Source organism: Astyanax mexicanus, chromosome 1 (genome assembly GCF_023375975.1).
Source record: "Astyanax mexicanus isolate ESR-SI-001 chromosome 1, AstMex3_surface, whole genome shotgun sequence".
NCBI lineage: Eukaryota > Metazoa > Chordata > Actinopteri > Characiformes > Acestrorhamphidae > Astyanax > Astyanax mexicanus.
In genome coordinates, this window is record NC_064408.1 from 3,652,759 (window position 1) to 3,662,483 (window position 9,725).

The 9,725-nt window shown below is 35.7% G+C and overlaps 1 protein-coding gene across 4 annotated transcripts in view; it reads right to left on the reverse strand.

Moving 5' to 3' along the window:
* Positions 1-5,337, reverse strand: part of prrc2b (proline-rich coiled-coil 2B) — a 49,632-nt gene extending 44,295 nt beyond the window's left edge. For 3 of the 4 annotated variants that reach the window (XM_049465790.1, XM_049465787.1, XM_049465793.1), the window contains exon 1: positions 5,168-5,336. The gene's annotated coding sequence lies outside the window, so the exon portion shown is untranslated. Of the gene's footprint in view, positions 1-5,167 lie in introns of all 4 variants that reach the window. The other variant, XM_049465788.1, reaches the window with a different exon arrangement.
* Positions 5,338-9,725: the final 4,388 nt, after the last annotated feature.

A 9,725-nucleotide genomic window follows, 5' to 3' on the forward strand; every position in this document is an offset into this window, starting at 1 on the left:
TATATCTACTAGAGACAGATTTTATTTTACTTTAATTCTGGACATATGGAGATATATGGAGTGCATTATTATTAGTATCATGACATTTTGGATCATAGACTTCTGTTACAAATCTGGTAAAATTCTTGTATTTCTTAATATCTCAGTTAGCGGTGTTCCATATCATTATATACAATAATAATTTTATTTTAATTTTTTTGCAGTAGTGTACGCTTGAAATAATTTGCGTCAATTCATTGTTTTGTCATATCGACAAAAGTATAGTTATTGCAAAAAAATACCATGAAATATCGTGAAATTAAGGGCAATATCACCCACCCATATGACATAATCACAAACAAATAGTAAAATGAATATAAATGCCTAGGTTGCTAAGGTGTTAGGTGGTTACTAAGATTCAACCAAATCATCGTTGAATATGACAATAATTATAAATTATTCTAGAATCCATAAAGACAGATGTTTGAGAGAGCACTGATGTAAAACCACTACTTATGAGAATCGTGACAGAAATATCATGATATTAAAAATCCATATCGTGATAATAGGGCTGTTCTGTCTTAAAAGTAGTCTATTATTTACTGTGAAGCTTTAGGTGTATTTATTGTATAGTTGTTTTAGTTTGCCGTTTATATGCATGCACTAAATATTCTGCAATATTTTTGCTGCATTATATTATTTTATGCTATATTATTAAAAACAGGACTGGTTCTGCATTTCACACACAACTAATCTAAACAGGTCTTTAAAACTGAATTAATTAAATTCCCCAAACACTAAAATACAATGAGCAGCACAAAACCTCTGAATTGGTTTTCAGAAACCCACACGTTTTTAGAAGACCATAATTCACTCCCCATTAGAAGGGTTTAAAAAATGTTCAGCATCTAACTGTGTCAGTTTCAGTGTTAAATTTGCTTAAAACACAACATTAACAGTACCTTAACGCCGACACTGCTAATTATAGTTACTGTGCAACAGCACAATTTTATTAACTTGCTAAATCTGGGTTTCTCTGTATTACCCCCTTCAAAGAGAGCACAATAAATTATTTTCAATACAGAGATTAGGACTGGTTCCTGTGTTCACACAACCCTAAACTGATCAGATCTCATGAGAAACTCACTAAATTTTCCAAAACAAGAAAATAAAAGGAGCATAAAACATATTTAAAACCGGCTAAGAAAACAGAAATACTGATAAACGGTACCTGATAAAGCAAGCGCAGCTAACAGTGCTGTGAATGATGTGTCCAATATTATATCACTATATTTTTCTTAAGTTCAGTAGATACACAAAAACTCTGATGTCAATATGAAAACTACAAAAGCCACCCCTTTTGGTGTAATCATGCACTGATAAAGCAGGGTGAAATGACAAAATATTATCATGGTATTCGAAGATTATCTTATGATACTGTATTTACTGTGTTTAGACTTGCAGGAAAATTACACAGGAGATTTTTTTTACAGGCTCTGTAAATAAATGTAGTTTAGTAGAGTCAGTAATTAAACGGAAAGGTGTTCTTTAAGCAGTAAATATCCTCAATAATAAAATGTATTACAATATGTTAAAATAGACATTGTCCATCTCTAGCTGCTAGTAATTTACTGTCCAACACTACAGTTTTAATATAATCGCTAAATCAGGTTTTCTCCAAAAAAACAAAAATTGTATTTAAGCCCATTTAACATGTTCCACAACATCCCTCCATCAATCTACTGGGGAGAAAGAAAAAAAAAATCAGGATTGGTCCTGTGTTCACACACAACCAAACCAACCAGATCTTCAAATTGAAATTATTTACCAACCATACACTAAAACAAAACATGAACATAAAACATCAGAATTTAAATAAAAACAATGAACAGCTCAAAATACCAGCTTTATTATATTTGAAAATTAAAATACTTCATTTTTTTATAGGAATTAACTTGTTTTACTGGGAAAACAGGACTGTTCCCTTGTTCACCTAAACCTAAATCAATCGGATCTTGAGACAAATGAATTCCATTTCCCAAACACTAATATAAAATAAGCATAAAAACATCTGCATTATTGTTTTAAAAAACAAAATAGACCATCATCTTTAGATAAAGCAAAATGGGCTCTTTCCTAAATTCTCTCTCCATCCATCTACTGGAAATATATTTATAATATATTTTTACGGTGTTCACACACACACCTAAACTAAACAGATCTTTAAATTGACTTCATTTATCACACAAAAAAATACAAAGAGCAGCACCAAAACTTTAGAATTAAAATATTAGGAACAGCACAAAACACCAGCTTTATCGTATTTGGGAAAATAAATTATAGTCTTTTGATTGAAATGACTCGTTTTATTAATAAAACAGGACTAGTCCTCTGTTTTCCTACACCTAAAAGAATAGAATCTTGGAAAAAATCTATTTATTTCCCAAACACTAAAATACAATAAGCAAAAAAAAAAAAAAAAAATCTGAATAATCGTCTTCAGATGGACTCTTTTCAAAATGGCCTTTTGTTTACACACTAAAACACAATGAGCAGCACCAAACATCTGAATTAAATTGCAGCCATCTACTTACTGGGAAAAAACAGGATTGTTCCTGTGTTCACATACAACTAAATTAATGAGATCTCGAAGTCGAATTCATTCATTTACCATACACTAAAATACAATCCAATCATAAAACAACTGCATTATTTAAAAACAAAAGAAACAAAACATCTTCAGATAAGGATCAGAACAACCTCTTTAAAACTGTTTTACAAAACAAACAGGATTGTCTGTTCACACACACAACCAAATTAATAGGATCTTTAAATCAAATTTGTTCATGTACCACACACTAAAACACAATGAGCAGCACCAAACATCTGAATTAAATTCTATCCATCCATCCATTCATCTATCCACCATACATCTAAATACAGAATTGTTTCTGCATTCACACAACTAAATTAATCAGATCTTTAAACCGAATTCATTCGTTCACACAAACACAATGGGCACCAAACACCAGCCTCATTGTTTATAAAAGCCAAAATACACCATTATTAGGTAGCGAGCACGACTGCCTTTGTGTTCACACACAACTAATTAATTAGATCTTTAAATTCATTCAATCATTCACCACACACTAAAACACAATGGGAGCAGCATAAAACAAACAAAAAAAAAATCACAAAACATCTGCGTTATTGTGTGGTTTTCAAAAACCCAGCTGTTTTTAGAAGACCACAACACAACATTTTAACATTATATAAGTAATTTCAAGATCTAATAAAGGTTTAAACTTGGTGTAGCTAGATTTTGTTTTTATCTAATAAAGGTTTAAACCTGGTGTAGCTAGATTTTGTTTTTTATTAAACTTAAAGAAAATGTTAGGTATAAGGTCAGCATAAGGCATCAGCATTATAATTTTAAAGCCAAAATACATCCTCTTTACATATAGGGAGCAGAATGATTTCTTAAACCTGATAAATAGGATTGTCTCTGTTCACAGAATGAATTAATCCGATATTTAAATCAAATTAATTCATTTACCACATATACTAAAATACAATGAGCAGCAGCCAACATCTGAATTAAAATGAATCCATCCATTCATCTACTTACTGGGGAAAAGGTAGGATTGTTCCTGTGTTCACTCAACTAAATTAAACAGAATTTTAAATCGAATTCATTCATTTACCACACATTGAGCACGATAAAATACAATACAATGTGTGCAACACAGCAGCATTACCGTTTAAAAAAATCATCTTCAAATAGGGAGCAGAATGACCTTTTAAAACTGTTTTTAAAAAACAGTATTTCGTATTTGTTCACACAACTAATTAATCAGATCTTTAAATCGAATTCATTCATTTAACGTTGCTACACATTAAAATACAATGAGAGCAGCATAAAACAGCACAAAACATCTGCAGTATTGTGTTTTTCAAAAGCCCAGTCGTTTTTAGCAGACCACGAAGCGATATTTTGACATTAGAGAAGTATTTTCAAGGTCTAATAGACGTTTAAACTCAATGTGATTGTAGATTTTGGTATTTATTACACCTAAAGAAAACGTCTGAGGAGAAAAAAAACGGTAACGTTATGCTAACGGCTAAATTGGCTAAATTCGCTTTGCAGCGTTTTGTGTGTGTTATATTCAGATCCTCTCACACATTTAACCACTTGAGTTAATACTTAATTCATTTTTTCACAGGATAATAAGTCGAAAATGCCGAATTTTAGCGAATTATATCAAATTTAAACGTATTTAACAAGTTAGCTTAGCATAGCTTTAAAGGTAAACATCTCTAACCTTAGGTTAGCTTAGCATAGGCGGATTTTTCCGCTTTGGTTTGGCGTTTAAGATTCTAGTCGAAATAAAGCTGTAATATGGTCAAATGTGGTTTTTAAAAGGTGTTAAAAGTGCGTCTAAATATGAATAACAGCTAAAATGGGTGTATTCGTTTAGGAAATGTGTATAAATAGCTGTAAGTAGGTGATTCAGGTCCAGAAAATAGAAATCCGTCGATCTAGATCCAGAAGGTAAAAATCCAGCTCCAGGATTTTGTTTCAACTGCCTGGGCGGTTGTGCTGCTGCTCGGCTGCTGCACAGGCGCCCAGGCAAATGAAACTAAATCCTGGAGCTGGATTTTTACTTTCTGGATCTGGATCGGAACAGATCTCTATATTGAAGCAGGTTAAAGCATTTAGAAGGAATTGTAAAGCTTAGAAACGCAGGACATTGTTTTTTTACAGGCTAAAAACGGGTATCAAAGCATGTAATACTAATTTATGTTAAAAATGTGCCATTATTGTAATAAGTCAAAAAATTAAATAAAATAATAACTAGGGATGAGATGAGCTCAGCCTGCAGACCTTAGGTTATAACATATATGCTATAACACTGAATTTCACACCGAAATTTGTACACCTATATAACTTAATAGATTCATTTCTCTAGTGCTGTAAATCTGTGCACACTCATAATACGTGTGTTAAACCCGTAGAAACGTGAATAACCCGCAGCCTCTCTCAGCTACAGGGGCGCATAAAGAAGCAGTGGAGATTAAAAATGGCTGCAGCGCCAGAACAAAGCCACAGTCCGAGTCAAGGGGGGCAGCGGAGATTCAGATTAAAAATAAAGGCACTATTTTCGCCCGGACCGCGCCGATAACTCACCGATTCAACGGGGAAACTCTTGTGTGTGCCCGATGGTGCGGATTTAGTCCACCTGCGCGCGGAATCTGGAAGGATGGATGGAGATTCTGCGGCCGATTCTGTGTTTCTTTAATCTGCTCGCCGTTTACTTGTGTTGCCACACACGGCCTGCTGTCGGATATGACGTTGGGGCGAGAGTGTGTGTCAAACTGCGACCGCTACAGGCGCGTCCTGGTATTACACACGCAGTGATTTATATTACATTTTGTAGTGTTTTCTGTTTTTTTTGGGTGGATGGATGGATGGATGGATGGATAGATAGAGATGTATGGATAGATGGATGGATAGGGATGTTTTGACTCCACAAACCCTCTGATGGTGGGTTGAGCTGGGTTTGATTACATTGCTTTGGGATGAGTTGAGCTGTGTTGAGTTGGGTTTGTTGTGTTGAGGTTGGTTTGGGTTGGGTTGGGTTTTTTTTGGGTTGTTTTTCATTGGGCTGTGTTGAGTTGGTGTTTTTTTAGGGGGTTAGTTTAATTGTTTTTTTTGTTGCGTTGGTTTTAGCTGGGTTTGTTGTGTTCAGTTGGGTTTGTTGTGTTGAGTTGGATTTTATTGTGTTTGGTTTGGGTTAAGTTGAGCTGTGTTGAGTTGGGTTTGATTGTGTTTGGTTTGGGTTAAGTTGAACTGTGTTGAGTTGGGTTTGATTGTGTTAGTTTGGGTTGAGTTGTGTCTGTTCGCATTGGTTTGGGTTGAGTTGAGCTGTTTTGAGTTGGGTTTGATTCCATTGGTTTGGGTTGAGTTGAGCTGTGTTAAATTGGGTTTGATTGGGATTGGGTTTGGTTGTGTTGGTTTGGGTTGAGTTGGGTTGAGTTGAGTATCTGCTCTATAGAGTCGTATTCTAATTAAAATAGAATAAAAACACTGCTTGATGTACTGAAATACATGACCGACTAGATGCCATAGATGCTTGTAAAAGCCGGGAACTACATGTGTTAGCTTTAATGCTCCACTAGGTGGCACCATTGGCAAGCTATGGTGTTTTTTAATCTTGTGCACAAATCCAGCACTATGGTTTCTAATAAAGTGGCCGGTGAGAGTCTGTAAAATAATAATAAATATTATACAGTAAATTAAACAACCTATGTATTAAATATGAATTATATTTATATGTCATGTTAATAATTTGCTATGATGCAGCAGAATGGATCATCTGCAATAAATCAGTCTGTATGATATTAAAATGATAATTTCTTTATATAATGAATCCTGTCTGCTGCAGATCCTGAGTGAATGGAGTGATGAAGAGGAGGTGAAGAGGATAGAGGGATGAGTGGTCCTCAGGAAAGGGCTGGTTCTGATGGAGAGAGAAGAGAAACTCTGCTGGACTCCACTAAACAAAATATATTTACTGAATAATGAGCTAAACATGTGTTTCTAACACACTCACTGGCCACTTTATTGGAAACATCTACTATATTACCTTGTGCTTCCACTCACTGTGGCCACTTTATTGAAAACACCTACTACTATACTACCTTGTACTTCCACTCACTGATGGCCACTTTATTGGAAACACCTGCTATACTACCTTATGTGTCCACTTACTGTGGCCACTTTATTAGAAACACCTACTATACTACCTTGTGCTTTTACTTACTGGCCACTTTATTAGAAACACCTACTACTACACTACCTTGTGCTTCCACTCACTTTGGCCACTTTATTGGAAACACCTGCTATACTACCTTATGTGTCCACTTACTGTGGCCACTTTATTAGAAACACCTACTATGTAATTTACTATAATATCTTGTGCTTCCACTCACTTTGGCCACTTTATTGGAAACACATACTATATGCTACCTTGTACTTCCACTCACTGGCCACTTTAATGGAAACACCTACTACTAATACGACCTTGTGCTTTCACTCACCGGCCACTTTATTGGAAACACCTACTACTATACTACCTTGTGCTTTCACTCACTGGGGGCCACTTTATTGGAAACACCTACTATACTACCTTGTGCTTCCACTCACTGGCCACTTTATTGGAAACACATACTATACTACCTTGTTCTTCCACTCTTATTGGCCACTTTATTGGAAACACCTACTGCACTTTCTTGTGTTTCCTCCCACTGGCCACTTTATTGGAAGCACGTACTATATGCTACCTTGTGCTTCCACTCACTGATGGCCACTTTATTAGAAACACCTACTACCGTGGCTTGCAAAAGTATTCATACCCCTTGAACCTTTTAACTTCACCTTATCTTACATCCACAAACTTAAATATTTTTTAATTGAGATTTTAAGTGATAAACCAACACAAAGTAGCACATAATTGTGCAGTGGAATAAAAATTATACATTTTTTTTTTAAATGTTAATCAAATAAAAATCTAAAAAGTATTCAGCCCCCCTTTACTCTGAAACCACTTAATAAAATCCAGTGCAATCAATCGTCTTAACTTAATGAGTTAATAGAGTTAATCCAGCTGTGTGTAATTTAGTTTTAGTATAAATACAGCACATATCCCAAGCATTGAGCATCACAAGGAGCTCTGTTCCACAATCCATCATCCAAAAATGAAACCAGAAAAAGTGTTCTACAAACCTACCAAGACATGGCCATAATCCACCCAAACTGACAGATCCAGCAAGGAGAGCACTGCTCAGAGAAGCAGCAGCCGAGAGGCCCATGATCACTCTGGAGGAGCTGCAGAGATCCACAGCTCAGGTGAATCAGGAGAATCTGTCTACAGGACAACTATAAGTAGCTTTACAACTATATAAGTAACTATAGACCAAAGTTGAAATGCAAAGTGCTATATATGTGGTAAAAAAAAAGGCTCATAATCGTGAACACACCATCCCCACTGTGAAACATGGTGGTGGCAGCATCATGCTGTGGAGATGCTTTTCTTCTGCAGGAACAAAGAAAAATCTCAATAAAATGTAGAAAGTTCAAGGGGTATGAATTATTTTGCAAGCTACTGTATACTACCTTTTGCTACCTTATACTCCCTGGCCACTTTATTAGAAACATCTAAAAGACAATGCTAAACCACATGCTGCACACATTAGAAAGGCCTGGCTGTGGAACTAGAAGGTGATACAGGTACTGAACTGTGTGGAGAATTGTGAAACAATCAGCAAGACAATGACGATCCTGCAGTTGCACCTTTCGAAGACGTTGGATGCACCTTCTTGTTTGCAGGATGAAAGGGACAAGATAACACCTGAAACAGTTCATCACCTTACATTACAAAGTGATGAATTTGGCTTTACTTTCTCTGAAATGTGTAGGAATGAAGTGCATAGGAATAGTATAGGAATAAATGAAATAAAGATAAAATGTTAAATATTTCAATAACTATTCAGAGTATAACCTTAAATGAACCGATTGTGCTAATTGTGAGGGTAATGTGACGAGGGGGGAGGGAAACTAGGTTTGTTTGTTTGTTGCTGGAGAACACACACACACACACACACACACACACTTACAGTGTAGATAAAGCGACCGTCTGCCCAGTGTTAGATTACAGTATCAGGGACGTCCACACAGCTGTGCATGACACGTATGGTTTAATCTCTACAGGCCTGAGTGTATGAGACAAACACACACACACACACACACACACACACACCTCTGCAGCTCTGACAGCACTGCCAACTCTCTCTGCCAGCCTACAATATTCACTAGTACTCACAAACACCCTGCTTCACATGAACAATACAGAGAGAGAGAGAGATGTAATATACTTTTATATCAGACAAATATAACCTAAATAAATATGAATTATTATTTTATTTATTAAGAGAAAAGAACTATCCAAACCGATCTAGTCCTTTGTGAAAAAGTGTTTCCCCCATAAATGAACTGTGATTAATCACTTTTTGTAAGGTCTGATTACTGCCAGACCTGCAGAATCAAGAAATCACTTAAATAGAACCTGTCTGACAACATGAAGCAGATAAAAGATCTCAAAAATCAGAATATTATTTTATACCCCCATCTGAAGAAACTCAACAACAGATGAGAAAACAAAGTCAAAGACACTAATATGCCAATATATGTATGCAACCACACTAGTTCCACCTTAAATGATGCAGATATTTTCACAAAATGGCACTAATTCCACCTTAAATGCTGCCTTTAAATTTATGCAATCACACTAGGTCAACCTTAAATGCTGCAGCTCTTTTCGCACAATCACACTAGTTTCACCTTAAATGCTGCCTTTATATTTATGCAATCACTAGTTCCACCTTAAATGCTGCAGCTCTTTTCGCACAATCACTCTAGTTTCACCTTAAATGCTGCCTTTATATTTATGCAATCACTAGTTCCACCTTAAATGCTGCAGCTCTTTTCGCACAATCACTCTAGTTCCATCTTAAATGCTGCAGCTCTTTTCGCACAATCACTCTAGTTCCATCTTAAATGCTGCAGCTCTTTTCGCACAATCACACTAGTTTCACCTTAAATGCTGCCTTTATATTTATGCAATCACTAGTTCCACCTTAAATGCTGCAGCTCTTTTCGCACAATCACTCTAGTTCCATCTTAAATG